This window comes from Equus caballus, chromosome 14 (genome assembly GCF_041296265.1).
Source record: "Equus caballus isolate H_3958 breed thoroughbred chromosome 14, TB-T2T, whole genome shotgun sequence".
Classification (NCBI taxonomy): Eukaryota; Metazoa; Chordata; class Mammalia; order Perissodactyla; family Equidae; genus Equus; species Equus caballus.
In genome coordinates, this window is record NC_091697.1 from 13,771,715 (window position 1) to 13,783,736 (window position 12,022).

The following is a 12,022-nucleotide window of genomic DNA, read 5'->3' on the forward strand; positions in this document are numbered from 1 at the left end:
CTTCCTTTCCTCTGGTCGGTGCGTGTTCAGTGGTCTGGACACTTGGTGAGCAAGACTGACAGGGTGTTTGACGTACTGGGCCTCACAGCCTAGTTGGAAAGGACAGACAGGCAGCAACTAATTACCTAGGAGATACGTGAAAGCAATTTTGTGTTGAGTGTTGAAAAATACAGCATTTACTGTTAGACTTTGTGGCTTAGGCAGTGATGTTCAAGCTGAGAGCAGATGCCTAAAAGAAAAGGAGGACTTGTGCGGGAGAGTGTTGGGACAGGGCAAGGAAGGAGTATGGCCTGTCAGAGGAGCTGAAAGAGTGCCCTGGAGACTGGGGCCGCGTAGGGACCTTAGGGTGGGGAAAACAAAACTTTTCGATTAAAGCTGGCGCTTTCTATAGGTTTATGGAGACCAAGCATGGTGATTCAGAACATGGACTCTGGAGCCAGACTCTGTCAAATGGGTCCTAGCTCTGCCACCTATGGGCTGTGTGAACTTGGGCAAGTTACCGTACCATTCTGTGTGTCAGTTTCCTGATCTGTAAGATGGGGATGATTATAACACACCCTCCATAGGTGAGTGTAAAGCTGAAAGGATATTTCCTATCAGTAAAGTACTTAGAGCAGTGTCTGGCCTATAGTAGGTGTTAGTAGTGGTTGATTAAATAAATGGATAAATGCATACATAAGTATTAAAGGCTCGGAGGCTGTCCCTGGTGAAACGTGTGAACTTGAATGGATTACACCCAACTTTATTTCCTTTCCAGCTTGCACTTGCTACTGACCGCATCTGTAGCACTGTGGAATTAGAAATAATCTCTCTCAAATTGGCTGCTCTTGGTAAAAGAATCTACTGCTGTCAAAATTATCCCAGGGAAATAAAAGCCTTTTCAGTAGCATTTTAGGGTTAGGCTTATTTAATACGTATTGTTTATATTGGTTTGTTTACTATTTGTTGGTAACTTTTTTTTTTTGCAAAGCTGCTCCGTTAAGAAAAGCAGATTAGCTATAAAATAGTTCAGACACAAAGAAAAGTAGAGAGTCGTGTAAGCAGAGCACGCCTTTCCTTGACTATCTGTCGAGAGCTTGTGTGATTCCAGCTGCTCTCTGCCTCAGACACGGTGCCCTCTGCGTGTGCAGTCATGTAAACAGTGCAGGGTCTGGAACCGTGGAGAATCTAAGGCAGTCCCGTCATGCTTTGCCTAACAGTGGGCAGAAGTTCCGAGGAGTGTGTCATGGTCAGGCAATCTCGAGACTGTGCAAACACCATGGAGTTCCTAAACCTAGATGGCAGAGCCTCCTACACACCTAGGCCACATGGGACTAATCTTCTGGGACCCCCGTTGTGGACTGAAACGTCCCGATGTAGGGCATGACTGTACTGCCCAACTCCAAAGGCACGGAAGTGTACCCTGTGGGGCTTTTTAAAAGAACAGAGACGCTCAAGGCCTCCTCTGGGCCCACTGACTCAGAATCTACTGGGATAGTTCCCGGCTTTAAAGACCAGACATAGTCCTCATCTGGAGACATCTCATCAACGGTTTTTCACACTGGGTTTTCCCTCATCTGAAAAAACGTGCAAAGAGATTGTGAGGATCCATAATTAGTGTTTTAATACATTTTGCAGGACTCAGTGTTTTTCACGTTCCGTGATGCTGTGATCTGCATCTTCCGGGTAATGTGTTAAACCTTTAAATCTTGTCAAAAAGTCATGTCATGACATAGAGAATCCTTCTGTGAATTCCAGGCAGATTGCCATCTTTCTGCTTCCGCCTCCTCACCTTTAAAATGGGGAGAATAACGGTAACCTAGCTTTTGGATGTGAGGATTAAATGAGATAGTTGGTGCAAAGCAGTTAGCACAGGATCTGGCACAAAGTGAAGCCTTCAATAAATTATGATTATAGTAGTTTTGATTTCCCTCCAGTCGGAGTATAATTTAGTTGAAGTTAGTGGCTATGTCACAGCTGTTTCTCAGGCTGGTGTCTGCCACCCTGAGCTAAGCCATACAAATCCCTAGAATAACTTTTCAAAAGCCTGTTAGTCTCTTGAGGCTCCTATACTTCTTTAGTTTATTTTATTTTATTGCAGTAACAGTGGATTCTAACATCATATAGCTTTCAGATGTACGTTGTAATATATTTCGAATTCTGTGTAGATTACATCATGTTCACAACCCAAAAACTAATTATACTCCGTCACCTCACATGGGAGCCTCATCACCCCTTTTGCTCTCTCCCCTCCCCCCTTCCCCTATGGTAACCACCAATCCAATCTCCATGGCTCTGTGTGTGTTTGTCACTGTTTTTATCTTCTACTTATGAGTGAGATCACACGGTGTTTGACTTTCTCCCTCTGATTTATTTCACTTTACATAATACCCTCAAGGTCCATCCATGTTGTCACAAATGGCCAGATCTCATCATTTCTTATGGCTGAGTAGTATTCCATTGTGCATACGTACCACATCTTCTTTATCCATTCTTCCCTTGATGGGCACCTAGGTTGCTTCCGAGTTTTGGCTGTTGTGAATAATGCCACAGTGAACCTAGGGGTGCATGTGTCTTTCTGCATTGGTGTTTTCAAGTTCTTTGGATAAATACCCAGCAGTGGGTTGGCTGGATCATATATACGGTAGATGTATTCTTAGTTTTCTGAGGATACTCCATACTGCTTTCCATAGTGGCTGCACCAGTCTGCACTCCCACCAGCAGTGTAGCAGAGTTCCCTTCTCTCCACATCCTCTCCAACACTTGTCTCCTGTCTTGTTAACTAGAGCCTTTCTGAGCAGAGTAAGGGGACCTCTCCTTGTAGTTCTGATTTGCATTTCTCTGATCGCTAATGATGTTGAGCACCTCTCCATATGCCTGTTGGCCATCCGGATATCTTCTTTGGAGAAGTCACTGCTCAGATCTTTTGCCCGTTTTTTAAATTGGGTTGTTGATTTTTGTTGTTGTTGAGATGTATGAGTTCTTTCTGTCTTTTGGATATTAACCCCTTATCCGATATATGGTTTGCAAGTATCTTTTCCCAGTTGTTAGGTTGTGTTTTGGTTTTGTGGATGGTTTCCTTTGCCGTGCAGAAGATTTTTTTACTTTGATGTAGTCCCATTTGTTCATTTTGCATTTTGTTTCCATTGCCCAGTCAGACATGGTACTTGAAAATAGGCTGCTAAGACTGATGTCAAAGAGCATACTAATGGATAGATCCTAACTGGCTAAAGTTTTGGGGATTTCTGACTTATGGCCATTGTTTTGCAGAGAACTTTCAGAGGGAGAGTGATGCACAAAAGTGGAAGGAACAAAGCTTTTCTGTGATTCCTTTCTACAGGGGACACTTTTTTTTTTTAAGATTGGCACCTGGGCTAACAACTGTTGCCAATCTTATTTACTTTTTCTTTTTCTGCTTTATCTCCCCAGCCCCCTACCCCGTACACAGTTGTATATGTTAGTTGCAGGTCCTTCTAGTTGTGGGATGTGGGATGCTGCCTCAACGTGGCCTGAGGAGTGGTGCCATGTCCGCGCCCAGGATCTGAACCCTGGGTCGCCGCAGCGGAGTGCGTGAAATTAACCACTGGGCCAGGGAGCCGGCCCCGAAGGGACACTTGTTGAACAGCAACCATCAGTCTGGCTTGAGGCCATTGAACATAATGGAAGTCAGATAGGCTGATAATTGCGCTTCATTTCTTCCTCACGTTGCTTCCTTTGATCTCAAATGGGACAATATTTTTCTTTTCCCGTTTAACTCACCTATGGCCCTTTTGATCCCATCCTGAGGGACAAAGACCAGTTTCCATCTCTCTACCAGACGGCCCCCAGAAACACAGCACTGGCCCTTGGTATGGTTTGGTTGAGGCTGCATTTTGACTAGATCTGGGTTGTGCTGGCTGTTTCAGAAGACAAGAAAGGGGTTCAGTTTCTATGGGACTTGAGAAAAGAGATGTACCAGAGTGGCATCTGTGTGGCCTTTGTTGAATTGATTTCTGTCACTGACAGCATATATTTCTCATTGGCCTGGTAATAGCATTTCAGGATTAGCGATTCATCAGCAAATGTGGTTGTCATTTATGGTGACTGTGACTCACTCATAGGACTGAGCTTTTCAAAGGGGAACCTTTTGGTGACAGGCAAGTCTGATCAATACATTGCCTTGGGATTTTATGTTCCGTGAAAGTTATTCCATGCTTGATACGTTCCATGGGACTCTCACTTTTTGACAACCACACAGCGAGATCCCTGGTTTGAAACAATTTCTCCAGAAAGTTACCCCTTCTAAACACCCAGAAGACTTCTACCTCACTAAATTACGGAACCTGCACTTTGATTGCTTGATTTCTGAAACTGAATGTAAAAATTTGGAGGACTGTCCTCTCAATGCCTCTTTTGAGTCTCGCCCTTTGCATAAGTTTGATATGGCCATGGCTGGCGGGAGTAACTGTGTATAAAATGCTGTCTGTGCTGTGGCCCAGACCCTTCATAAACTTCTTTTGCAGCCATCAGAAATGCAATCAATAGGGAATGGGGAGAGGCTGGTTGTTTACCCTCAGTAGGTAATGTTCCAAATCAAGCTGCTCCTTGTCTGATGGTCTATAAATTTTATATCTTGTCCAAATACATAGTCAAATGTACTTTTTTCAGGACGTCAGTATGAAATCAGCGTTTGGGGTTCTTTTTTCAGACTTATACCAGTTTCTTTACTAACTTCAGTGCTTAAGACAGAGTTCTAGTCTTAGAGTCTTTCAATTTCAACTTGTTTGTGTAGAAATAATTGTAAAGAAAAAGGTGACAATGGCAGAGATAGAATTTTGGAATTTATGGGCCAAAGGGAACTCTTTGAGTCACAAAGAGCCTCAGAGTCTTGCCAATATTGTCTTTCTTTTTTCATTATTGTAGGTTTGGACTTCTTCCATGATGGCCTTAAATGATAGTAGAGAGAACTCTAGTGCTCGAATTGCTTATGTCAGTTCTGGCATGCTAGTAGCTAACTTAAATTTTTTATCTTATGCATATATATATATGCATGATATAGAAATGGTATATTTATATATGTATATGTTTCACCTTATATCACAATTTCTTTAGGCAGTATTTTTATCCCCATTTTGCAAAAGAGTTAAGAGAAGTTTTGAGAGACTGCTAATGACAAATGAGAGAGGCTGAATTTGATTCTCTGGTCAATATTTTCTGAATGCTATGCATAGATATTTTTTGATTTTCATGTTCTCCAAGCATCTCCTCAAGGAGGTGACTGACAGGGGAAGTGCCTATGTAGGGTCTGATTCTATAGTGGATAACTTACCATGTTTATCTCATAAAAATATATGTATCACATATGTAAATCACATACATACTATATGATATTTAAATATCAGTTTAAATTTTTGTTTTAGGTTATCAAGTTACTTCCATATGGGTTGCCTCTTTTGAATCTTATAATACAAGTGAGTACTTTTAAGTTTGAAGTTAAAAAGAAGAAGGATGTTTCCAATGTCACACAGCTATCAGATCTTTTGTGTCCAAATCCAAAATTCCTTCTGCAGCTCAACTACAGCTTTTCCATCTCCACTCCTTTCGGAAGACCACACAGTTTGACTGCAATGGTAGGGACCAGGTACATCTAGATCAGCAAGAATCTCTGTGAAAGAGTATGATATTCTCAACTTTTCGAACTTTGCTGGTGGACTTGGACTTCAGGTGAAAGTAGGACAATTTGTCCTACAGGCACCACCTTGTCAAGACTTTTCCATCTACGAAGAGTTCATTGATTGGGTCACTGGGTTTAAAGAGGTTGGTTGGAGAGTTTCATTGCTGGATATTTATGACCCATATGTATTTAGAACAGAGCCCAGCGTGGGGATTTTGATGTCCTCCTTCAGCTCAATAGGACAAGCACAGTCACCTCTTCCAACTCAAGTTATTGTCTAACATTCCTTTCAACTTGAGTAATCTTTCTTTCTTAATGCCTATTAGATAATAAAAATACATGTAATAAAGTGTATGGTTCTATAATTTGTTATGGCTAACATCATACAGTAGTTAAGAGCATCCAGCCCTGTGATCAAAGGGGCTGCTTCTTTTAAATGGAATTTGTTGATTGTCCCTGAAACATTTTGGTTACACAGAACTAGATCATATTTTCAGATTTTAACAAGACTTCCCTCTGATTTCTTCAGAGTCCCTGTTCTGTGTAGCAAGAGCTGTGGCCCTGCATCCAGGCAAGCTCCCCAGTGGAGAAAGGCTGCCTGCTGCTTTGACTGTGCCCTCTGCCCAGAGAAGGAGGTTTCCACTGACACAGGTGCAGATCTGGAGGAAGTTTCCTACTCATCCTTTCGTTTACGTCCTTATTTGTTCCCAAAATGGGGAGGATCGAGAATAGGACTGACATCTCAAAGTTGTTCTCTCATTTACTCACTGATTTCTCCAGTAAAGTTAATAATCTTCCCTATGTAAGGATACTCTTCTCTTTGACCTGGTTCTCTCCTACTTATCTTTTGACTCTTTGCATTACCTTCTCAAGAAAATATTTTGAAGGGCTATCCCAGAGTGACCTGTGTTTGTGTCTACCATGGAACCTAACACACGTCATTATGAGTATCTTGGTTTTATTGTATATAAGTCTTTCAACCAAATATGAACACGTTGAAGGGTGCATGTTATTTAGCTTAATTTCTCAAGTTACTAGCACCGATGATGACACACGTAAGTGTTCAGAAACAATGTGCATGACTTAACAAACGAAAAACATATCCTATATTTCTGCTATGAACCAGCCACTGTGAAATATGCTGAGGATGCATTTTAGTACCCCTGGTTGCCCTATCACACTTGTTCTCTGCCAGTTCAGAGTCAGGGAGCAAGGAGATGAACATGATGAGTGATCACAAGGAACATTATAAGGGTCACGATACAAGTGCAGTAAATACAAATATTGGGGTAGTATCTAACCTTACTTTGAGATGTCAGAATATTCCCCACAAAAGAAACAAAAAAGTACAAAAGTGTTTTATTTTAAGTACTGAAAGATAAGTAGAATTATAACAGCTGAATAAAGGAAGACTTCCTTGTCAGAGATAATTAGAATAGCACATTTCTTCCACTATTCGGGGACCTGACAAAAAGGTCTACTGTGGCTGAAAAACAGCAAGTCTAGGGTTGCATGGGACCCCAAGATGAAAGACTGGTCCTGAAGACTTTTCACACAATAACTAACATTTTGGAATTGCCAACAGACATTGCAGTTAAATAATGAAAAACTGAAAATACCATCTACACTTAAATTTGTGGACAACATAAAATGTTCACTTTCATTCCTGTCTTTTAACATTGCTCCAGAGTTCTGGGTGGTGCAACAATTCATGAAACAAAAAGGGTGATATTTATTAAAAAGGAAAACATAAGAAATTAAAATACATCATTTTATACAAAAAATACTCCAAAGAATCAACTGAAACAGTATAATTCCTAAAACTTGAAAGTAAAACCTCCTGGATATGAGATACAAATACAAAAATATATGATTTTTCTTTTTATAACAATAATCATGTAGATAAAATGATAAAATATTCCATTCACATAATACCAGTGTGTAATATAACTCTGGGTAACTTGAAGGAGAGATGCACGGTGATTACCTAGTCAGAGGGGCTGGCCCGGTGTCATAGTGGTTAAGGTCATGTGCTCTGCTTCTGCCGCCTGGGGTTCTCCAGTTTGATCCTGAGTGCAGACCTGCACATCGCTTATCAAGCCATGCTTTGCTGGTGTCCCACATACAAAACAGAGGAAGACAGGCACAGCTCTTAGCTCAGGGAAAACTTTCCTCAAGGAAATAGAGGAATTTTGGCAACAGTTGTTAGCTCAGGGCCCATATTCTCCACCAAAAACAATAAAAATAAGAACAGGCAAAAATGAGCATTTTTGCCACAATTTGGGAAGAAGTTCCGTCTCCAAATAAGCACACAAAAAGCAGTGGCTTTCCGTGTACAAGTAACAACCCTATTAAAGATATAGCAGAAAAATATCCCAATAACATAGGAATAAATTTAAAATACTTAGTAATAAACTGCAAGTGTGCAAATCTGATTTAAAAACTTCTAAAATTTAATTGCTAATATAATACAATTTTTGAATAAGCAAAAGGCTCACATTATTTATTGATAGGACACCTTTATTTATTGATGGAATTGGAATGATAGCAAGCCTTACTAAATTTATTTGTAAATCGAAGGCATTTCATACTGAAATTTGCTTGAAAATGTGGACCTTTATGGAATGTATTTTAAAGTTGATACAGAGAATAATTTGGAGAAAATATTGGAAGAGAATTTTGATAGATAGGAGACTTCTGTTTCCAGACACTAAAATGTGTTCTTAAACTCTAACAATAAAGAAATGAGATACTATCCAAAAATACACACTTAAATATAGAACAGAACATGCAGCTGGGAATTATGTCTAATAAAAATAAATAGGCAAATGGTTAGGAATAGCAAACCTTTGGATAGTATTTATTAGATGCTAGGCACAGTTCTAAGAAGTGCTTTCCACACATCAAATCATTTAACAACAAGTATCTGCATATAAAAACAGATAGTGATATCAACTCCATTTAAAGATGAGGAAATGGTGGCACAGGAGCTTACCCAAAGTCACCCTGCTGGCCACTGTGGAACCAAATTTCAACCTGATAATCTGGCTGAACTGTCCATGCATTTAGCCAACACAGTATGCTGCCTCCTTGACAAATTAATTAAATTTTTTACTTCACAGACCAAATTTCAATAACAGTATCAACCAATATTTCTATTTTCTCTTCCATAGGTCAATTGTAATTTTTTCTAGATATTAACAATACACAGAAAAATATAAAAGAAAATCAAGATCAATATTGACAAAATATCCAAATATGTCAAGGATCAGGAGTAGTGAGCAGTTAGTAGAAACAAAACAATAAAAGGCAATTGATTTTCCTGAAGTTTCTCTTCCTCAGAATGAACATAAACCTTAGTGCTCAGACGACTTCCACATCTGGAAGGATGGAGCAGACACACTTTTCTCTATTCCGCCCTCTAAGTACAACTAAAACGCTGGGCATATATATAAAACAAACCTACGATGATTCTGAAATGTGAGAGAAGAGACACACTTGTAGGGACCGTGGCACCCAAGGAAGGCCATGGTGGTGAGTTTCCTGGGATTTCTTTTTGCTTCATATGTCCTAGACTTGGGTCTGAAGAAGCCAACAACCTGGAAAGGCCGGAGCACTTACAACATTAAAAAGCCCTAACAAAAGTCTGCTCTCTCTATCAAAAAGATCAGGAAACGGACAGGCTAGCAAGACAGAAAACTTTTAGACAAGAACTGCTCTAATCCACTCAAACATCATGGCAAAATCTGTGGCCCACTCTCACCAGGAAAGGCCAAGTGGGGAGTGTGGACAGCCACCCTTTCCACCTGCAACAAGGCAAGCTGCCAGGGTGGTATCAGAGATGGCCAAGTGGACAGACAGGACATTTCTCACTTCTGGGCAGTGCCCAGGCCCTCTCCTGCCAGGTGGGGTGCATAGACTTCCCCCTACATGCCAACAATGAAGCACCCCTCCCCCCCAACAGGTGTTGTCTTAGAGGAGGCCAAGTGGAGAGTGAGGGCTTCCATCATGGTCCAGTAGTTACAAGGCTCCCTTTCTGTCTCAGGGTAGTGAAGCCACATGGGCAGCAGTAAGGGGGCACTCCCACTCCTCCCAACCAGGGAGCTGCCATGGAGGCCTAGTGGGGAATCAGAACTCCTACCCCACCCAGAAGAAATGGGGACATCTTCCCTCATCATGTGTCAACAGAGGCTGAGTGGAAATCTTGGACTTCTCCCTCCCCTGCAGTAACAAGGAACCACTTTTTCCTTTTCCTAGCCAGAACCTTGGCAGAAGCAGCCAGATAAAATAGAAGGTTTAAATAAAATCCAGAGCTGCATATCACAATACCCAACATGTTCTGGTTTCCATCAAAAATCACTCATCATAACAAGAACCAGGAAGATCTGAACTGAGTGCAGAAAGAAAACCGATAGATGGTAACGCCAAGATCACAGAGATGTCAGAATTGTTTAATAAATATTCTAAAGGAACTATCATAAAAATGTTCCAGTGAGCAATTATGAACATGCTTGAGAGAAATGAAAAAGTGGAAAGCCTCAGCAAAGAAATAGAAAGTTTCACCAATGAATGAATATTAGGGTCAATATCCTGGTGGTGACATTGTACTAGAGTTTTGCAAGGTGTTACCATTGGAGGAAACTGGGTAACGGGTACACGGGATCACCCTGTGTTATTTCTAACTGCATGCGAATCGACAATTACCTTAAAATAAAAAGTCTAGATAAAAAGTTAGACAGCTCAGACTTAGGAAAACAGACCAAAACTTAGCATTTCAGTGTCAATTAACACCTAGAAATTTAGGCTCATTGAAGATGTAAGTGTGGCTATTTTTGCCAATTCGTTGTTGATAATTCAGTCAGTTACTCAACAAGTAACTGTATTTGTATTCAACGATACATATGTTCAAGAAATCAATATTGAGTTCCTATTAGGTGCAACATACCAGATAAAGAGAAAGTAATGCTAAATACAAATACTAGTTATTGGGAGACTATGGTGCAGGTACATACACATATACTCATTTTTTCCCATAAAAATAGCTATGGGGGTAAGTGTATCATCATTACTATTTTTCTGTGAGTTTAGTGCATTTTGAGCATAAATTTTTAAAAATTAAGTCCATGACTTTCAACATTATGGAATAAACACGTATCAATGATTTTATTTAACTAATTAATTAATGTGGAAATCAATGAGATGATAAAAGTGGTTCTAAGAACCACAAACCTTTTTTGTGAAACAGCAGTTTCTATAGTTCATCACTAGAAGCATTTTTTTGGTGTGGAAGATTAGTCCTGAGCTAACATCTGCTGCCAATCCTCCTCTTTTTGCTGAGGAAGATTGGCCCTGAGATAATATCTGTGCCCATCTTCCTCTATATGTGGGACGCCTGCAACAGCATGACTTGATAAACAGTGTGGAGGTCTGTGACTGGGATCCCAATCAGTGAACCCAGGGCCACCAAAGCAGAGTACATGAAATTAACTGCTAAGCCATCAGGCCAGCCCCACTAAAAGCATTTTTGACAATACAACATCAACAAAAGAATGTTAGAATACAATTGCTAGGTTACATAGAAAAATGGTTAATGTCCTACAGGGCAATAAAACCATAATCTTTGGGTTTATCTTTCTCCTGGCTGCCACTCCCCAACAATGTACAGATTAACATGTAACTACACAGTGTTTGGGTTCTAATGAAACAATAAATCATTAAGTCAAACAGATATATAGTCCTAGATAAATAAATAACGCTTGTGTTGGCTGGTTAGACGATGCTAGAGTATGCCACTGAAAATGCATTCAGTCACCCTCTTACATTATTTCAAACTTTTTAATAATTTTTAACAAAATTGGTTAATAAGATTAGACCCCTAGTAAGTGGAAGAGCCCAAATTTTAATACTATTATAAGTCCAAATCTCATTTTCTTTCAAATAAACCACGTTTCCATTGAACATCCCCAGCTTAATAAAATAAGCAGGCAAGTAAATAAAAATTGCAATAAAGTGTAAAACTTGATTGTAGAAATAGAAATAAGATGTGTTGGGAAATATAGAATCAATAAGCCTTACACGAGCAAGGAATGCTACTCAGGTGAGATGATTCCAGCTCAGTCTAGAGACATGGTTGATAGTTAGGTGTAGAAGGGAAGAAAAGAGGTTCCAGGAAGAGAGAAAGAGAAGTTATACACACAGATATGAGGTTAATGGAGCATTTTAAGATTTAAAGACGGATTTCTTTTAAGATTTTAAGTGTTAAAAGCTGTAAAAAGGCTATTAACCAAAAAAGGCACTAGGTCCAGATAGGTTTCACATGGGAATCTCATCAAACATTCAGAGACAAATTTCAGCCAATTTGAACTACACCATAAAATTTTTTAAAAAGAA

The 12,022-nt window shown here is 40.0% G+C and overlaps 1 protein-coding gene and 1 long non-coding RNA gene across 2 annotated transcripts in view; both read left to right on the forward strand.

The window, feature by feature from the left end:
- LOC138917407 (odorant-binding protein 2b-like) overlaps positions 1-12,022 on the forward strand; it is a 64,767-nt gene that overhangs the window by 849 nt on the left and 51,896 nt on the right. The window lies entirely within an intron of this gene.
- LOC138917408 (uncharacterized) overlaps positions 548-12,022 on the forward strand; it is a 38,855-nt gene continuing 27,380 nt past the window's right edge. Inside the window, exon 1 of the long non-coding RNA XR_011425365.1 lies at positions 548-566. This is a non-coding gene — a long non-coding RNA (uncharacterized lncRNA). The remainder of the gene's footprint in view (positions 567-12,022) is intronic.